Source organism: Gossypium arboreum, chromosome 5 (genome assembly GCF_025698485.1).
Source record: "Gossypium arboreum isolate Shixiya-1 chromosome 5, ASM2569848v2, whole genome shotgun sequence".
Classification (NCBI taxonomy): Eukaryota; Viridiplantae; Streptophyta; class Magnoliopsida; order Malvales; family Malvaceae; genus Gossypium; species Gossypium arboreum.
Genome location: NC_069074.1, coordinates 36,102,124 through 36,120,908, shown reverse-complemented (window position 1 = coordinate 36,120,908; position 18,785 = coordinate 36,102,124). Strand labels below are relative to the sequence as shown.

The 18,785-nt window shown below is 30.4% G+C and overlaps 2 long non-coding RNA genes across 3 annotated transcripts; both read right to left on the bottom strand.

The window, feature by feature from the left end:
• Window positions 1–7,066: 7,066 nt before the first annotated feature.
• LOC128292611 (uncharacterized) lies at window positions 7,067–9,100 on the bottom strand. Of its 2 annotated transcripts, none has more exons than XR_008282597.1 (4): window positions 9,047–9,100; window positions 7,872–7,929; window positions 7,440–7,553; window positions 7,067–7,324 (listed from the first exon to the last, which is right to left on the bottom strand). It is a non-coding gene; the product is annotated as an uncharacterized LOC128292611 (long non-coding RNA). The 2 variants fall into 2 exon arrangements; XR_008282596.1 differs by having other exon boundaries at window positions 7,444–7,553.
• A 2,776-nt stretch (window positions 9,101–11,876) lies between these two features.
• Window positions 11,877–14,091, bottom strand: LOC128292770 (uncharacterized). Its single transcript, XR_008282682.1, has 3 exons — window positions 13,951–14,091; window positions 12,991–13,034; window positions 11,877–12,116 (listed from the first exon to the last, which is right to left on the bottom strand). It is a non-coding gene; the product is annotated as an uncharacterized LOC128292770 (long non-coding RNA).
• Window positions 14,092–18,785: the final 4,694 nt, after the last annotated feature.

The following is an 18,785-nucleotide window of genomic DNA, read 5'->3' as shown; positions in this document are numbered from 1 at the left end:
GTTAATTTTCAAACAGCGACTTTTAACCAACTCGGAGAGAGTTAGAAGGGGTATTACGTAAGACGCGTCGTGTAAGCTTTGTGGATAGTTTATAGAGGATGTTCTTCACATTCTTAGAGATTGCTCTTTTGCAAAGGATATTTGGCATCAGATCATTCCAACTAATCAATTTAAGAATATCTTTTTTGGTAATATTTCGGAGTGGCTTATCTTGAATTTGCAACTTCATTCTATGAACAAGCTAAGTGTTTCTTCTTGGGCTGGCTTCTTTGGGATCACCCTTTGGCACATTTGGAAGAATCGAAATTTGAGTATTTTTCAAGGAAATGGTATGAGTCCAAAGGATACTCTCGGCGTCTCCTATAGTTGGGCGAAACATTTCCTCTACATGCATAATGAAGCGGATGTGCAGTTAAAGCAGTTCTCAGTTCGCCATAACTCAGGTATGTATGTATTTCTTAATACTGATGGTGCGGTTAACTTTATGTCTGGTTGCTCTGCTGCAGGTGGTGTGATACGCAATAACAAAGGGGAGTGGATCTTAAGCTTTAATCGTTCCTTGGGAATATGCTCAGCAGAGACTGCTGAACTATGGGGTCTATTGGATGGTCTACTTATCCTTCAGAAACAAGGATACAATGAGGTCATTATTCGCTCGGACAATCTTGAGAATGTGATTTCTATCAATGAAAGCAGGTCTGGTGGTTCAAAAAATGCACTGATAAGGAGGATTTAACAAATTCAGGCCTTTGAAGAGAATTGGTACTTGACTTATGGTCCCAGAGAGATAAATCGGGTAGCTGATGCCTTGGAAAAAATGGCACTGTCAAGCGTTGATTCGTTGCGCACTTTCGAGGAACCCCCCTTGAGAATTAAAGAAATCTTGCAGGGCGAGAATTTTGTTGACAATTCCCTTATGATTCATTCTATGTAATCCTTTGTTATAGTTTACCAAAAAAAATAGTAGTAGAATATATATATATATATATATATATATATATATATATATATATATATATATATATATATATAAACCGTTTCCTCTTTCTTTGAAAACCTAAAATTGATGGAAAAATTTGATGTTGCTAATTACTCTTATAATTTAATGTTTTCTTTGTTTAAATTCTTTTATGGCATCCAAGCTCAATAATTAATCTACGAGAGAATTGACAAACTAAAATTAAGGTTAAAAATCTTATATTTTAGTAAATCAAGTATATTACATTGACTGATTGGTAATATAAGTGACAAAACTAGGTAAATTTTAAATGTAAATATAATTATTTGATTTCAAAATTAATCTTGATAAGTGTAACTCTATGAATTGCAATATATGAAAAATAGTATTGATTTAAAACATTAAAATTAAAGTAATTAAAAATGTTAAATACAATGGGCCCACTAATCATAATATTGAAAAATAAACTATGTGTCAAGTAACCAATGGTTCTACTTATCATTAGGGGTGAGCAAAATTTTATTCAATTTGAAAAATTAATAAAAAATTTAAATTTTGAATTAAATAGTTCGAGTTAATCAAGTTATTCGGATCAACTCGAATAAAAAATCAAAATTTTTTGTTTAACTTGAATATGAACTATACAATTCGAGTTATCAAAAAATCCGAATAAGAAAATACAAAACTTAGGCGTTTTGATAAAAGTTTACCCATTAATTAAGTTAAATGGAAAAACCATTATATTGTTTATATAATTAAATAATCTTGTAATTTGTCTACTAGTTAAATAACCAGTGTATGTAAACGCAACATTGAGTATAAATGATAAGATTCGATAACTCAACTTGACTTAACTAATTTTTTTTGTCTCGATTCAATTCAAAAGTTTTCAAATTGAGTTCAGTTGCTAAAATATGATTCGTTAACTTGACTAACTCAAAATTTTTTAACTCGACTCAATCGAATACTCACCCCTACTTTTTAACATTAGAACTATTCAAAAACTTATAATATATATATATATATATATATATATATATATATAATGTCCAATTAATTATATGGTCCATTAGCCCGTTTGTTATGAAGACCAACTTTATGTGTATTTTATAGGTTATTTTGAATAAAAGAATACAAGGAAAAGAAAAGATAGAATCATTTTACAGTATTTTTCTTAGTCAATGTTTTTAAACTAATTTTCTTAAAGTTCACGTATTTCATTTGGGTTAGTTTCATAGTTTGCCAAATTCCATTGTCTTTCCAGTGAGATTTTGGAGACATTTTTGGTAATAAATGAAATTTGTCTTTAAGATTTTTCAAATGGTATGTTTGGTATCTTTTGATAAAGTATTTTAGGAGAAAATAATTTTTAAGTTTTTGTAATCTAAGTTTTAACAATTTCATATAGTCAATTTTGACACACTAAAATCTATCTATAAATGTTCATTTGTTTGAAATTTAAATATTTTTTGTAGTATGAAATTATAAATTTTCATTTGGTATTAATATCTTAATTATATGAGTTCGTGTTGAAAGATCTCGAGATCCAAAGCGGACTACTTGAAACTGTTAACCTAAAAAATTTGAATAATTTGTGATAAATTCTTATATATTGTCTTTTGAAAATAAGGCTTTTGATAACTGTTGTTGAAGTGTTGATTGAGTAGACTAGGTAAGTGACTCAGCATTCTTTTCATGCTTAATTCCCCAAAATTAGTCTTCAATGTTTTATGTTATATTTGTGAAATATAGTATTTTTATTTATGTTTTATAAAAATTAAATTAAACATGCTAATATGATTATTTTAGAGAAATATGTTATTAGATTGTGCTTTGGTATACTTATGCTACTCAAATTATATTTTGTTATATATATAAATATTATGTTATGAAAAAGCATACTATTGAATTATGTCTTTGTATATAAAGTACAATTTGCATATGTTTGAGACATTACGATAATCTAATTTTATGATTTTGAACTTGCTCCTAAAATGTTATGTTCTAACCCTACCAATGGGGTTAAAACGTTGGTCATGCAAACATATATTTTATGCTTAGAAATTGATTTCAACTATGCCACTGATTTAGAATAGTGGTTTTTGACCTATTGCCAATGGAGTGATTTATGGTCTTGTTTTGACCTATTGCCATTGGAGTCAATTGTGTTTTTTGTTCCAATCCATTACCATTAAAATTAATTATGGTTTAGACTTTTGTCACCGAGGTTAAAAGGTGACCATAAGTATAAAAAAATGAATTAGATTGGTATTTCAAAAATTATTAATTTGTCTTTATTACAATTTTGACAGGGATTATGCTTTGAATTATTTAATATGAATTACCCATAAATTTTACAATTATGTAATTTTTTATTAAATATTTGGTCTAATGTTTTCGTGTTTGCTTAATAGTTAAACTCATTCTCTTATAATAATTTTTACTAGTTTTTACTATGTTCGTTAACATGAGAAGTCTGGGACAATTTTTGATATTATTGCATTTCATTAAAACTTTCAAGACGTTTCAATTTTTATTTTATTTTTATAGATTTTCAATACAGTACTATTAAAAGTTTGAGTTGTCTTTTTAAGGTTTATTAATTTACTACATATCTCAAAAATTATTTTCAAATGAAATTTTATAAAAATTTTTGAGTTATGACCTATAATTCTTATGTAAAAAGTTTTGGCAAAATTGAATTTCATTTACTTAGTGATAGTCTTGTATATTCGTGAGATTCGCGACGTTTGTAGTGTAACATGTTTAATTTTAAAATTTTATCTATGATGTTGCTAAAACTTAAATGAAGGATATGTTACTTGGACTTGGGCAAATGCCAGTTATGAGCATGTGTCTGATATAGGTATGTTTAACTTCTTCATATTTTTTTTTCTTTTTAAAGTTTTTGCATGTATTTGAAAGTTCTTTGTGGGACCATATTTTATACATATACATCAGACATGAGTATCAAACATGAATGTTTTAAGAAACTGAAGAGTGGAAACAATAGAAAGTAGGATGATGATATTATTGTTGCAAAGGATAGTTGTTATTTTAAAAATTAGCAAAACAGAGTGTTGAGATGAGTTAATGTACAAAAAGCTTTTCATTTTGCAAATCGACATGTTTTAGTACTTGATTTTCTTATGATATTTCAAGTTTGATCATAAAACAAAGTAATTTGAACTTGTAGGATGGCAAGCAAGTGTATATCTTTGAAACCCAAATTTGAAAAGTTGGTAGCGGATTGCTATCCAAGGTAACAAATTTTCTTTTTAAATCTTCGACACTACTAATCCGATTTATCACAACGAACCTAGGGTAGCTTTTTTGTTGTTTCTCAAATCGTTTCGATTTATGTGTAAATATAACATACTTGTAACATAAATGAAGGATGACGGTGGTGGTAAAGTTTATAGGGGGTCTCAAATTCTAGCAAAAAGTTAAGGACTGGTTCATGGAAATTGAGGATCGGACTCCACTCTCCTCGAAATACAAAGCAACTTGGGTGGAAATTTGAGGATTCCCTTTGCATGTGTGGAATTACAACAACACTTAAGAAGAAGATAGCAAAACTAGGGGGGTTGGAGGTGATACCTCAAACTTTTCAACCTGTATTCCACTGGCTTCAGCAAGAGGTTGAATGTGTCTGTAACAAGTTGGTCGAAATTTTGGATTGTGAAAGCGGCGTGAGGATGATTTTACATTGTTCATACATTTGAACATCGATTTCGTTTTCGTTGGAACAATCAGAGGTCAATAACAACGGCCGTCCACCATCTGAAGGCCATGCTGAATTTGAAACTGAAATGCTTATATGATTGAATTCAAATGTGGGTTATAAATTCTGGGTTATGGTTCCATACAAATGTTTAGTTACAATTTCATTCCCTCCCCTATTTAATAGTTAATTTCTTGTAAACTTTTGCCTAAATTCGTCTCCATAAATTACTGTGCTCGGTTGGAGCTTTTAATAATATATGAAATTATAACATATATCTAAGTTTTTCAAAGTGAAATGTGAGTTTCGGATGTGGATTTGTATGTTATATGAATATATTCAAGTTTTTTTTTTCATTTATTTGAAGAAATTTGGAGGGTTATTAGATAAAATTTTCCCATTCTGTAAACGTCATCCACTATTTGAAGTTGATGGGATCTCCAGTTCCAAACAAGGAGATGTCCATTTTGAGGCATCATTTTTTCCCATTTAATGAGTTTGATCAAACATTATGTGGTTTGATTACAAAGAAAGTGAAGGAGCTCTTACTTTTCTTTTCTTAAGAACTCGTATGCAAGATCCCTGTTTGGTTTCCTACAGATTTACATATAAGATATCGTCATATTGGGAAAAACTTTAAGAAAACGTTCACATTTTATTTACATATCTTTATCCATATTATATATATTCATATCTATCCCTTACATATTTTTATCCACATTATATATATATATATATATATATATATATATATATATCTAACATTTGCTTGCAGTTGCACGGATCGATTGTGGGTATAAATTTTAATGTAATTGGGAAAAACATAATCAACTTAAAAGTGATATGTAATTGGGAAAATTGTAGGAAAAAATGAAAATACATAATTATTAATGATTTTCATTGTTAGTAGTTTTTAAAATATTTTTTAAAAAGTAAATTTATTAATTCATTCAATGAATGGAACCATACAATTCAGGGAGAAAAAAAAATAGTAAACACTAGTCGTAGATGGTGAAGGACAAACTCCATCAACACAACTAAGACTTTAGTCTCAGCATCAATAGAACATTATGACACGTTGACAATTGACTTTGTCACAACTCAAGCATGACAGATCTAGAGTGATTGCGAGCACTTAATACGATAATGAAATCAGCCCCGGATGGTCCAAAGCGGCAAGCAAAAATCAACAAAAGAATTGAGCATTCACCAAACTAAAGAGGACGACAAAAAAATCATCCATGAAATCACTTGTAAAACTAAAATTACATGCATAAGTAAGACTAAAAAATGTGCTACAAGAGCATACAAAAACTTCTAAAACTGAAGACTTATTAAACAATGGAAAAACAAATAAAAAACATATAAAACTTATGACAACACGGGTCTAAATTGACGCGTGAAATCATTTATTATTCTAAAATACTCTCAAACTTGAAACAAATTAAGAAGTTGACGAAGAGCCACCCACTTTCTAAGAAAAACTATTGGTGGCCGATGGAGTTTTAGCGAACAACAGGTACCATCATATGTCCATCACAACTTGTGAAGATAACAAAGATACCCACAAAATAGATTTGCAAACTGAAAAGAGAGAAGACGTATGTAGTGAATAAGAAGAAGAAAGAAAGAAAAAGTTGATGGAAGAGGAAAAAGGCGGGCGATAATCAGCTCAAAAACTAACATTGTTACTAAGCAAAACAAAAAATAAGAATCAAACGACTCGTTTTTTAAAATATTTTTGTGATGGTTATAAAAGTAGGTATATTTTTAAATTGTAATTTTTTTCTAGAAATTTTTTATGCTATTAACTGATTCGTAGATTAAACCTATTACTAAAAGTTGGTTTGATTTCATAAAAGAGTTAATATACTTTAAAAAGAATTTAACATGAACAAACACGATTTAATATACAAATTATGTGATTATGATCCGTCGATCGTGTATCAAATGTTTTAATTTGTTTAAGACGATGAACATCGAGAAAGTTGGCAGTTTTCTCCATTTTACTTTTAATGTGGTTTATTAATTACTTAAACTTACATATTTTTATTAACCTAAGTATATTACACCTAAGAACTTAACATAAAATATAAACCACAATTCATTTTAACACTAAACGTCAACTTTTAAAAATATTATTATGTACACTTTTATTTAAGTTCAGGAATGAATAGTTTTTGATAAAAAAATTAAACAATCTAACTCATAAAAAATAACTTATAACACTATAAATAAATTAATGTTATAAAATAAATAGATAGAGAGTAAAAAACAAAAAAAAAATGTGTAACATCTCAAGCCCGGCCTAGAAGTCTAGACCGAATCCAGAAAGCTACATTGATTACCGGAGTGATCGTAGGGAAAATTTTACAAAACGACTCTTCTCAGTAAACCAAAAGTATATAAAACCATTTAATAATCGATCAGTAGAATTTACAGTAAAACTCAATATAAAACCCGAAATAAACGTACGTATAAAAATCAAAAACAAAAACTATTCCACAACATTATAAAGCCTTACAGTTCAAAGTAACCCAAATAACAAAATCGTAATTGGAAACAAAACTGATAATTCATAGTTTGCAAGACTGTCCAAGACCTCCGCGTACCGAGTCCAGCTTCCAAATTCCGAAACGTACCTGAAATGGGAAACAGAAGAGGGGGTGAGCTACTGGAGCTCAGTGTGAGATCAAAGCCAACTACTACAGAATTAGAAACAGAGAATCCAGAAAACAGTTCGGAAGCGGAACATACTTACAGAACTATATGGAACCAATTGGTACATTTGAAACAGACGTACCGGTAGATATCTGTAACACCCCCTAACCCTTATCCGTCCCCGGTACAGGATTACAGGGCATTACCAGTCTGTACAGTTCAATTATAGTCATTTATTAAAATAAATGTTTCTAACCCTGCAAATTAAAACTTCAACCAATACAATTTGCCAACATTCAAATAATCCAAATACACTTAAATATATTCAAATCTTACCAATCTAAAACATTTTATAACTTATCCAATGAATCTTTTTAAGCATATCACTTACTTTATCAATATTTTCAACTTCATACTATATACCATTGCCAATCATAATTTACTTATTTCATCAATACTTTCACAACCTAGATGACTCTCATAAGACATCCTAGGTACATGCCATTACCAATACTCAACATACTTTACCTCATCAAATTCGGGATCTGGCTGGGATGCTGATTCAACGGTCTACCCTTAACTTAACCTGTGCACGGAAACAAACCGTACGCTGAGTATACACTCAGTGGTATTTCTATAATCTGAACACTTAAACAATTATAAAACATATTAATTTATATATATTGAACTATTCAAACTCAATGAGTATTCAAACATTCACTTTCCAACCAATGTTTTGGTCTACTTTAAATTCAAAATCATTTATTATTTTTCAATAGCAATTAATCAATCAGTAATATTCATTAACAATTAGTCAATCAGAACAATTATTTATTCAGTAATAGTCAGTTATTTGGTAACAATCAATTATTCAATAATAATTAGTTATTCAGTATCAATCAATTGATCGGTTATCCAGTAATAATCAATTATTAAGTAAAAATCAGATATACAGTAACAATTAAATTATTCAGTAACAGTCGATCTTTCCAGTTCCTTTATTTACCCCTATTAACATGATTCGGACCTAGACGGATACACGGATCCAACCAACACACCAGTACGGCACATAGTGCCTCATCGGCCAAAGCCGAAACAGTAACAATAACAGTACGGTACACGGAGTACCTCATTGGAACAAATCCGAAACAGTAACAATAACGGTAACAGTAACAACATCCGACACACAAAGTGCCGAATTAGTAACGATGAGCGTAATGGTAACAATAACGATGAGTCGGCACATAAGTGCTCGATCGAAGCCAAGCAAAACCCGTACTCTTCCATATCCTATGGCATGCCAACTATATTCGACTAGCCCGACTAATTAATAGGGTATTTAATTAACTTTTCAATTTTCAATTAATTCATATTTTAATTAATTAACTATATATTTTCAATTCAATAAACTTCCATCCACTTTTCACTAATAAATATTAAATTTCACAATAATCACATTTTTTATCAATTTCATCACACTTCTAACTAAATATATTTTTCAATATAACAAATATTTATTTTTCAATTTTCACATCAATATTCATTTTAATTCAAACATTCACATATATTCATAAATCAATTCAATATAATTGATATTCAATCCAATTCAAATAATCATCTCAAAACACCTACTACATATATATATATATTAAATAATAAATCCAACAATTTAAGTATTAAGTTCGGATTATAGAAATACAAACCGTAATTTCCAAGCTAACTCCCGTTGTCTTTGTCTTTTCCTTGCTTAGACGAGGTTTCCGCACAATGTTAGCTACAGTAATTAAAATAATTATACTATTAATTACAGATTAATTATAATAAGTAACTAAATTTCTAATTTATTTCATTTAATCCCTAAAACTCAAAACTTATAGCTTAGTTTACAATTCAATCCTTTATTCAATTCCAATCAAAATTTCTATCAAATAAACCCCAAATTCCATCATTTTATTCAACATGAACTATACTTAGAAATCTAATAACTTTTAAAATTTCCACTTAAAATAAGTAGTATTTATCTCCAGGATTCCAAAAACTTAAAAATCATAAGAAAAAGGGGTAAATTGACTTACCAAATTAACTTGAAACCTTTAAAACCTTATTTTTCCCTTTTTCTTTTCTTCTTTCTCCCTTCTCTATTTCGTCCCCTGTTATTCTGTTTCTTTCTTTCTTTTTATTCTTTTATTTCTTTTATATATATAATAACAATAATAACTATAATAAAAATCTATTTAATAACAAATATTTATTTAACACTTGTACTAATAATTTTTATACACTTTTTTCTTCTCTTTTATATATATATATATATATATATATATATATATATATAACTTAATAATATACTTATATAATAAGTAAACACACATGTATTTTACAAATGTATGTATACTAACATTACACATTTCATTATACATACCATACATTTGTCATTCTTTTCTTTATTTATGATATAAATATCTTTTATAAATAATAATAAATACATTAATATTTACTTAAATAATAAGTAAATACATACATGTATTATAATTATATGTATAATATTTATTACACATGTATTTTATTTTTACCATACACTTGTCTTTCTTTTATTTAACTTAATAATAATACCTATTAAATAATAATAATAATAATTTAATATAAAACCATAATAATAATAATAATAATAATAATAATAATAATAATAATAATAATAATAATAATAATAATAATAATAATAATACTAACATTTAATATACACAATTCAAGAAAAATCTTGATTTTATTTCATTTACCGCTCGTTTCATGGGTATGGCTTAATTGCCATTTTGATCCTTTTATTTTCTATTACTTTAGAACTAAACTTTCACACTATATTCAATTTAATCCTTTTATCCAATTATCCTTAATTAAGCTAAATTTACTTAATTAAACTTTAATTAACCACTCACTTAACTTCATAAATATTTTTAATAAATATTTACGAATCCATTTTTCAGAAACGGAGACCCGAAAATGCACTTTTCCGATAACTATAAAATTCGGGTTATTACAATTCTTCCCCCCTTAATAAATTTCGTCCTCGAAATTTTCCTTAAAAGATGTGGGGATACAGAGATCTCACTGTTTCTTTCGGTTCCTATATTGCTTCCTCAATATTATGACTTCACTTCTCAAGCTAGTATCTCAATCGGTTCTTCTTTTTCATATTATGAATCAGTTCAAATTCCAATATCCCTTGTCGAAATAACATGTGAATTATCTGATCTACATCTTCTGAACGCCAAATCTTGGAAAAAAAACCCCATAAATTTCCTGTAACTTTGGAGGCAAATCTAATCAATATGTCATCGATCCGACTTTTCTATAATTTTACGTAGCCCAATAGAATGAGAATTTAATTCCCTTTTTCAACCTGATCTCAAAATTTTCTTCCAATGTAAAACTTTAAAAAAAATATACTTTTTGTTAATAGAATACTCGATATTCCGACATTTCAAGTCCACATATGAATTCTGTCTGTCAGAAGTTGTTTTCAATCTATCTCGATCACTTTCACTTTTCTTCGGTTTCTTGAATCAAATAACTCTGTATATTCTTTTTTTTCACCATATTCAATCAAATACTGTGCAGTTTTTCATTCATAATCATACGAAGCTTCATACAGTGCTGAAAACTATTATCGTGTACCCAGAACTTCTAAAACTCGTTCTAGAATTAGAATGTAAACCATCTATCTCAATCAGAAATAATAAAAACTGACATAAACCATCTATCTCAATCAGAAATAATAAAAACTGACATATCATGAAATCTGACAATTTCAGAAACCTATATTTCAGACAATTATTAAGTAGAAAACTTATTCATACTGAGATAAAATATGCAGATTTTTCCATACCTTCGATGATTATTCAGATATTATCTTTCCTTTTTCGCAGATAAAGATAATTCCAATTCAAACCTATAAGAATTCTATCCCATTTCCATTCTGATATCATCATCGATATAATGATTCAAATTCTTCAAGACACTTTGCTTTTAAATAGCAGACAATCATCAAATTCAATCTGAAATTTTCAATCAAAGTCATTTGTTCACTATATCCATTTAACCTGTAACTCATTATCGCATTTCTGAACTTTACAGACTTACTGTAGAGGAGTTTGTAGCACCCCAAACCCGGCCCAGAAGTTATGGCCGGATCCGGCATGCCACATTAAAAACGTAAAAAAAAAAATTCCATTCTAAGTCCAGAAAATCGTACTTGATGTTCAAAAGATTAATTCATTGTAGGTTAAAGTGAATGGAAGCTGTGCACCAGGTAGGAAACCGGAAAAGAGGAGGTGAGTCCATTGGACTGATTAAGTACCAAACTCCCTTCAGATCCAATCCTAGACATGCAAACCGCCATTGCCATACCTTAACGTCATGTATATTTCTTGGAAACCGATTTGATTAAGTCCTTTTTAGGAAAAGTGATTAATTTTGGAAAATATCTTCATTGCGGAAGCTTTGCTTGTTTTCGTGTTATTTTGAAATCAATTACTGTTTTTGAAAACGCGCCCTAAAGCTATCTAATTTCAACATTTAAAATAAAAATATTACCTATCTTAATAAAACATATAAAAACCATCAAAAATAAATAAGCGGCCTTATTACATTTAAAAGCCCAAAACCTCAAACATAATTAAAAGGATGTCTAGTTTACCAGAAGAAAATCAAACTTTCAGAACGGGTGGCCACTCCAAATTCCCTCACAGCTCTAAGCCTACTATGGTTGGGGATTTCCTGCATGGATGAAAATAAAAGGGGTGAGTTTGGGGAAACTCAATGTGTAAGGAAAACCCATTCAAAGCCCAAGTCAGCTCAAGCCCATTGGGCCTAAGCCCATTCAGTATAACAGTGGTATTGGGCGAGCCCTTTCAGACATAATAAACCGGGCCTTAGCCCTTATTCAGATAATGATGGCCCATAGGCCCATTTCAAAATACATGCAACATCAATAACATATGCAAGCCCATTTGGGAGACTACTCAACCCACCAACCACTACACTCCACCGTACCAGCCATACACTCCATGTGGGAATAGCTTAACCCACCCAAATTTAACACTCCACATTCTTGACCTTGCTTTGCTCGCTTATCAATAAATTGAGGCAAAGCCTCCAAGACGTGGACAAGCCACTTTCAGATTCCTCGTCAATATCCCAATCCCATGCATCGATAATAACAACATGGCATGCAAAATAACAACAATCAAACATGCATTTAGGTCAATTTAACCCTAGGGGTATTTCGGTAATTTATCTACTAGGGGTAAAACTGTAAATTTTCCATTTTAAAGGTATTTCAGTAATTTATCTATTTTAGGGTTTTCATGCATATTCCTACCTTTCACGTACTAACAGAATCACGCATCGAGGGTTCTTACGAATTGGGCCGTTGGCCCATCATTCCAATTTTGGCCCATTAAGCCCAAAAATATCGAGGGCACAGAAATCATGCACTTTGCAGTCTAAATTTTGCAGCTTACCAAAAACATTAATCGATTTACCTCACGAGCATTCGCACACTCGCAAATCTACAAAATATCGATTTTCGGCATTTTGGCTTTTCGACTTTTGCCGATCCAGACTAAGAAAGAGGGTGTTAGTTACACACCTGTTTGCGACGATATGCTGACGAGATCCACACACACGAACTGCCTACAATTGGATTACTAACACGTTAATCTAACTATTCAAACACGAACTACATATTAACCCCATACCATATTCGGCCAACCACACCTACAGATCATAGTAAGCTTATAAGAAATCAATAAGCAACTCATTAACAAATTTTTGTCAATGTTTACCACATAATCATAATTTCACTGCAAGCTGTCTTCCTGAGCAATAGTCACTAAATCATTTATAACTGGAGCTACGAAACTCCAAATCAAGTGACGTTAATTTTCCTTGAAAATAGACTCATATATCTTCTATCCATAAAATTTTCAGAATTTTTGGTTTAGCCAATCAATACCAGATTTTTCTCAAAGTTTCCCATGGTTCACTGTTTGACTAATCTGACCACTCTTCATTACGAATCAAATTTCTCATTGTACAGAATTCAAAATATGTTCTTGTTTATTCCATTTGAAACTAGACTCATTAAGCTTTAATTACATAATTTATAAAGCTTCTAACTCATCTCCCACAATTTATGGTGATTTTCCAAAGTCACGTTACTGCTGCTGTCCCAAGCAGGTTTATTACCAAATCACTCTTTCACACATAACTTGCATGCTTGTTATTTAAACTTGTATATCACCAATCAATCATCACATATCTATGATTTTACTTAAGTATAATCTCCATTTCATCATTTTAAAGCACAACATGTTAGCTGATTTTTCCCTTTAACATCTAAGGCACATGCATGCTCATTTGTTTGGCTCAACTTCACCTATCTTCCATTTTTCATCAAAAGAACATGAAACAACAACCATTTCCTTCATTTTAATTCATGACTAAATGCTCACAACACAACTAAAAATGAAAATATACTTCAAGAGTTAAGGTAGAATCAAGAAGAACTCATGAACCTCAAAATAAAAGCAAGGTACCAAGAACTTACCTTCAATTTTCCTCCTCCTAATGACCGAATACTCAAGAGCTTTCTCCTCTCCTTTCTCTTCTCTAACTTTCAATTATGATGAACAAAGATGGACAAAACTTTGTTCTTTTCACCCCTTTTTCTTTTAATAAAACTTCATATTTCATCTATTTAATTCTTTAATACAAAAGACATGAAATTCTTATCATGAAACATTTACCTAACCCATTATCATGAAACATTTACCTAACCCATTATCATGGAACATTTACCTAACCTATTATCATGGAACATTTACCTAACCTATTATCAATTTGTATCAATTTGTACCATAAATTATGGATATCAAGTGCACATTTTGTCTACAACAACATGATGGCTGGCCACTTCATGTAAAATGGGAGGTTTGTCATGCAAATCCTCCTATTTTGCACTCCTATTTATTTGGCCACTTCAATTTAGCCTATAGCATTTTCAAACATTTTCACATAGGTCCTATTTCATAATTTCACCCCCTTTTTCTTATGGAACAAAAATTAACTAAAATTGTCGGGTTCTATCTTAAGCTTGGGCTTTCTAAAGGCCCACTAACATAATTAAACCTATGCCAACATTCACAGGATTCCCAAAAATTGGGGCGTTACAGAGTTAATTTAACTTTCATCTCAACTAGAATTGAGCCATCATCAGATGAGAACAGTTGAATATTCATAGCTCATATCACAAATCAAAACTTTCAATTCTGAATATACATATCTTCATTTGTCTTTCTCAGATGATAATTAATTATCATATCTTGATCTTTTAATGCAAGAACAATAACTACCACTTCCAAATCAGGTATCAAATAATTATTCCCTTATGATTCTAACCTTTCGTAACATAAACCATTAGTTGACTTTCTTGTATCAAAACACTGCTATCCCCATAAATTACAAGTTTCTTCACTGGATTTCAGGCTAAACCAGAACTAGTGCTTCAGTTAACTGAGCTCTCAACTAATCAAAACCTTGCTAACACTTATCAGATTATTCCAATGCCATATCTTTCTATAGCAATCATATCATCCAAAAATCTCTTTTTCCAAATTTCTGATAATAACCGACTAGTCTCAGAAAACCTCTGATTTCAGATACATTTTTCAATATTATTTTAGGCACAAGATCTATAGCTGATTTAATTTCTTCAACCAACAGTAGTTCGGTTAAATTTTCTAGAAACACATCAGAATTCTTTCGCACTATTGCCACTGATTTAAACTTTAACTTGAATACCTTAATATCCAACACACAAGCAAAGTAAGTATCATAACCCTTTTCTAGCACATTTCTGTTTCGACATGATCAATATTTCAATAGGTAAATCATCCAATCTTCTCTGATTCAAAATAAAACATTTCATCATCCTAACTTCGTAATATAATATACTTTTGCTTGTAATTTACCATAGCATCATGCAAAATTAACCATTCCATTCTCAGAATCACATCAAACAATAATAACATCAAATCGATAAAAAAAACAGTACTCTAGTGTCATTATCAAATAGTTCCTGCAGATTTTATTAGCCAATAAATACTGATCTAGAAAACTTGATACTTCCACCATAATTCAGTAAACTCAACAAGCAAGTCTTTAGCAAATACTGAATTTATACAATCATAGGAACAAGTCAAACCAAGATCAATTTAAAATAATCATATCAGTGTCGATAAAAGAAGATAGTACCTGTAATGACATCCAGTAGAGATAAATCTTCTTATATACAATTAACATATGCCCTGGCTGATGTTCATTCTCCAGATTTTTCAGTGAAGTCCTTTGTCACGCTTCGACTATCACTCGTATTTCCGGAGTTACAGAGTAACCTACCTCTGGTAGCTGTGTTGCTCAGTCTTGAAATCTAAATAATATCTTTTTCAACTTTCTTCAAGCAATCACTAAGATAATAATTAAAAGAATTATATTCAGCACATATTCCACTCTTTACTCTATATTTTTAGGCTTTATGTCTTCATTTAAACCATTTTCAACCCATTTGTATTTCATAGTTTCTGTTGGAATACACCCTCTGGTATATTTATTCAATCAGAAAAATTTCCTTCATACACAATTACAGTCATATAACTCTATTTAAGCTTCAAGAATTCTTCATATCTCTAATCAAGAAATATCTGGCTGATATATATATTTCTTTCAGAACTCATTTCGGAAAATTTCCAAATATCCCTTTTATAGTCACAACATAAATCAATATTTCCACCACCCGTAAGCTGAATCTTTTAATAGAAATATTATACATTCCTAACATTTATTCAGTGAACAAAACAATTCATTCAAGACCTTGATAATGTTCTTTAACCAAATTTCAGTTCTTTTAAGATCATTTTCAGCTAAAATTCTCAATTGTTCCACCCTATATTTACGGAGTATTAACAACAGATAACTTACCCGTTCAGACAGGCTCTATACCTTGAAGCACTTTGGGAACCGATTGAGAAACAGGAGGGTAGATATCATAATAGATACAGTTCTTCTATTCACTGAAGAGCATCAGTTATAATTCCAAAACAGTTTCGAATTATCTCTTTCTTTATCATTACATTATTCAACAGTACTCAGTGGACACTCAGTGGTTAATTACTCATTAAGTTATTACTCAGTGTTGTCAATTCAGTTTTTATCTAATTCACGAGACGTTTCGTTTTCAGTATACATTTCATGATCAATACTATCAATATTTTCGTCTAACATTTTCACTATAAAACAGAGACAAATAAATATATCAGCATCCGATCCCGATTCAATTTCGACTCAATTATGGCATGTACCTCTAGACTCAATTCCGAGCTCGATTTAGTCTGAGAATCTGCTAAACCTGAATAGCTCTGATACCACTAAATGTAACACCTCTTAACCCTTATCCGTCCCTGGAATAGGATTACAGGGCATTACCGGTCTGTACAGTTCAATTATAGTCATTTATTAAAATAAATGTTTCTAACCCTACAAATTAAAACTTCAACCAATACAAATTGCCAACATTCAAATAATCCAAATACACTTAAATATACTCAAATCTTACCAATCTAAAACATTTTATAACTTATCCAATGAATCTTTTTAAGTATATCACTTACTTTATCAATTATTTCAACTTCATACTATATACCATTGCCAATCATAATTTACTTATTTCATCAATACTTTCACAATCTAGATGACTCTCATAAGACATCCTAGGTACATGCCATTACAAATACTCAACATACTTTACCTCATCGAATTCGGGATCAGCCTGGGACGCTGATTCAACAGTCTAGCCTTAACCTAACCTGCGTACGGAAACAAACCGTATGCTGAGTGTACACTCAGTGGTTGTAACGCCCCAATTTTCGGGAATCCTGTGAATGTTGGCATAGGTTTAATTATGTTTGTGGGCCTCTAGAAGGCCCAAGCTTAAGATAGAACCCGGTAATTTTAGTTAATTTTTGTTCCATAAGAAAAAGGGAGTGAAATTATGAAATAGGTCCTATGTGAAAATGTTTGAAAATGCTATAGGCTAAATTGAAGTGGCCAAATAAATAGGAGTGCAAAATAGGAGGATTTGCATGACAAACCTCCCATTTTACATGAAGTGGCCAACCATCATGTTGTTGTAGACAAAATGTACACTTGATATCCATAATTTATGGTACAAATTGATATAAATTGATAATAGGTTAGGTAAATGTTCCATGATAATAGGTTAGGTAAATGTTCCATGATAATGGGTTAGGTAAATGTTTCATGATAATGGGTTAGGTAAATGTTTCATAATAATGGGTTAGGTAAATATTTCATGATAAGAATTTCATGTCTTTTGTATTAAAGAATTAAATGGATGAAATATGAAGTTTTATTAAAAGAAAAAGGGGTGAAAAGAACAAAGTTTTGTCCATCTTTGTTCATCATAGCTGAAAGTTAGAGAAGAGAAATGAGAGGAGAAGGCTCTTGAGTATTTGGTCATTAGGAGGAGGAAAATTGAAGGTAAGTTCTTGGTACCTTGCTTCTATTTTGAGGTTCATGAGTTCTTCTTGATTCTACCTTAACTCTTGAAGTATATTTTGATTTTTGGTTGTGTTGTGAGCATTTGGTCATGAATTAAAATGAAGGAAATGGTTGTTGTTTCATGTTCTTTTGATGAAAAATGGAAGATATGTGAAGTTGAGCCAAACAAATGAGCATGCATGTGCCTTAGATGTTAAAGGGAAAAATCAGCTAACATGTTGTGCTTTAAAATGATGAAATGGAGATTATGCTTAAGTAAAATCATAGATATGTGATGATTGATTGGTGATATACATGTTTAAATAACAAGCATGCAAGTTAGGTGTGAAAGAGTGATTTGGTAATAAATCTACTTGAGACAGCAGCAGTAACGTGACTTTGGAAAATCACCATAAATTGTGGGAGATGAATTAGAAGCTGAATAAATTATGTAATTAAAGAATAATGAGTCTAGTTTCAAATGAAATAAACTAGAACATATTTTAAATTCTGTACAATGAGAAATTTGATTCGTAATGAAGAGTGGTCAGATTAGTCAAACAGTGAAACATGGGAAACTTTGAGAAAAATCTGGTATTGATTGGCTAAACCAAAAATTCTGAAAAGTTTATGGATAAAAGATATATGAGTCTATTTTCAGGGAAATTTAACGGCACTTGATTTGGAGTTTCGTAGCTCTAGTTATAAATGATTTAGTGACTGTTGCTCAGGAAGACAGCTTGCAGTGAAATTATGATTATGTGGTAAACATTGACAAAAATTTGTTAATGAGTTGCTTATTGATTTCTTATAAGCTTACTATGATCT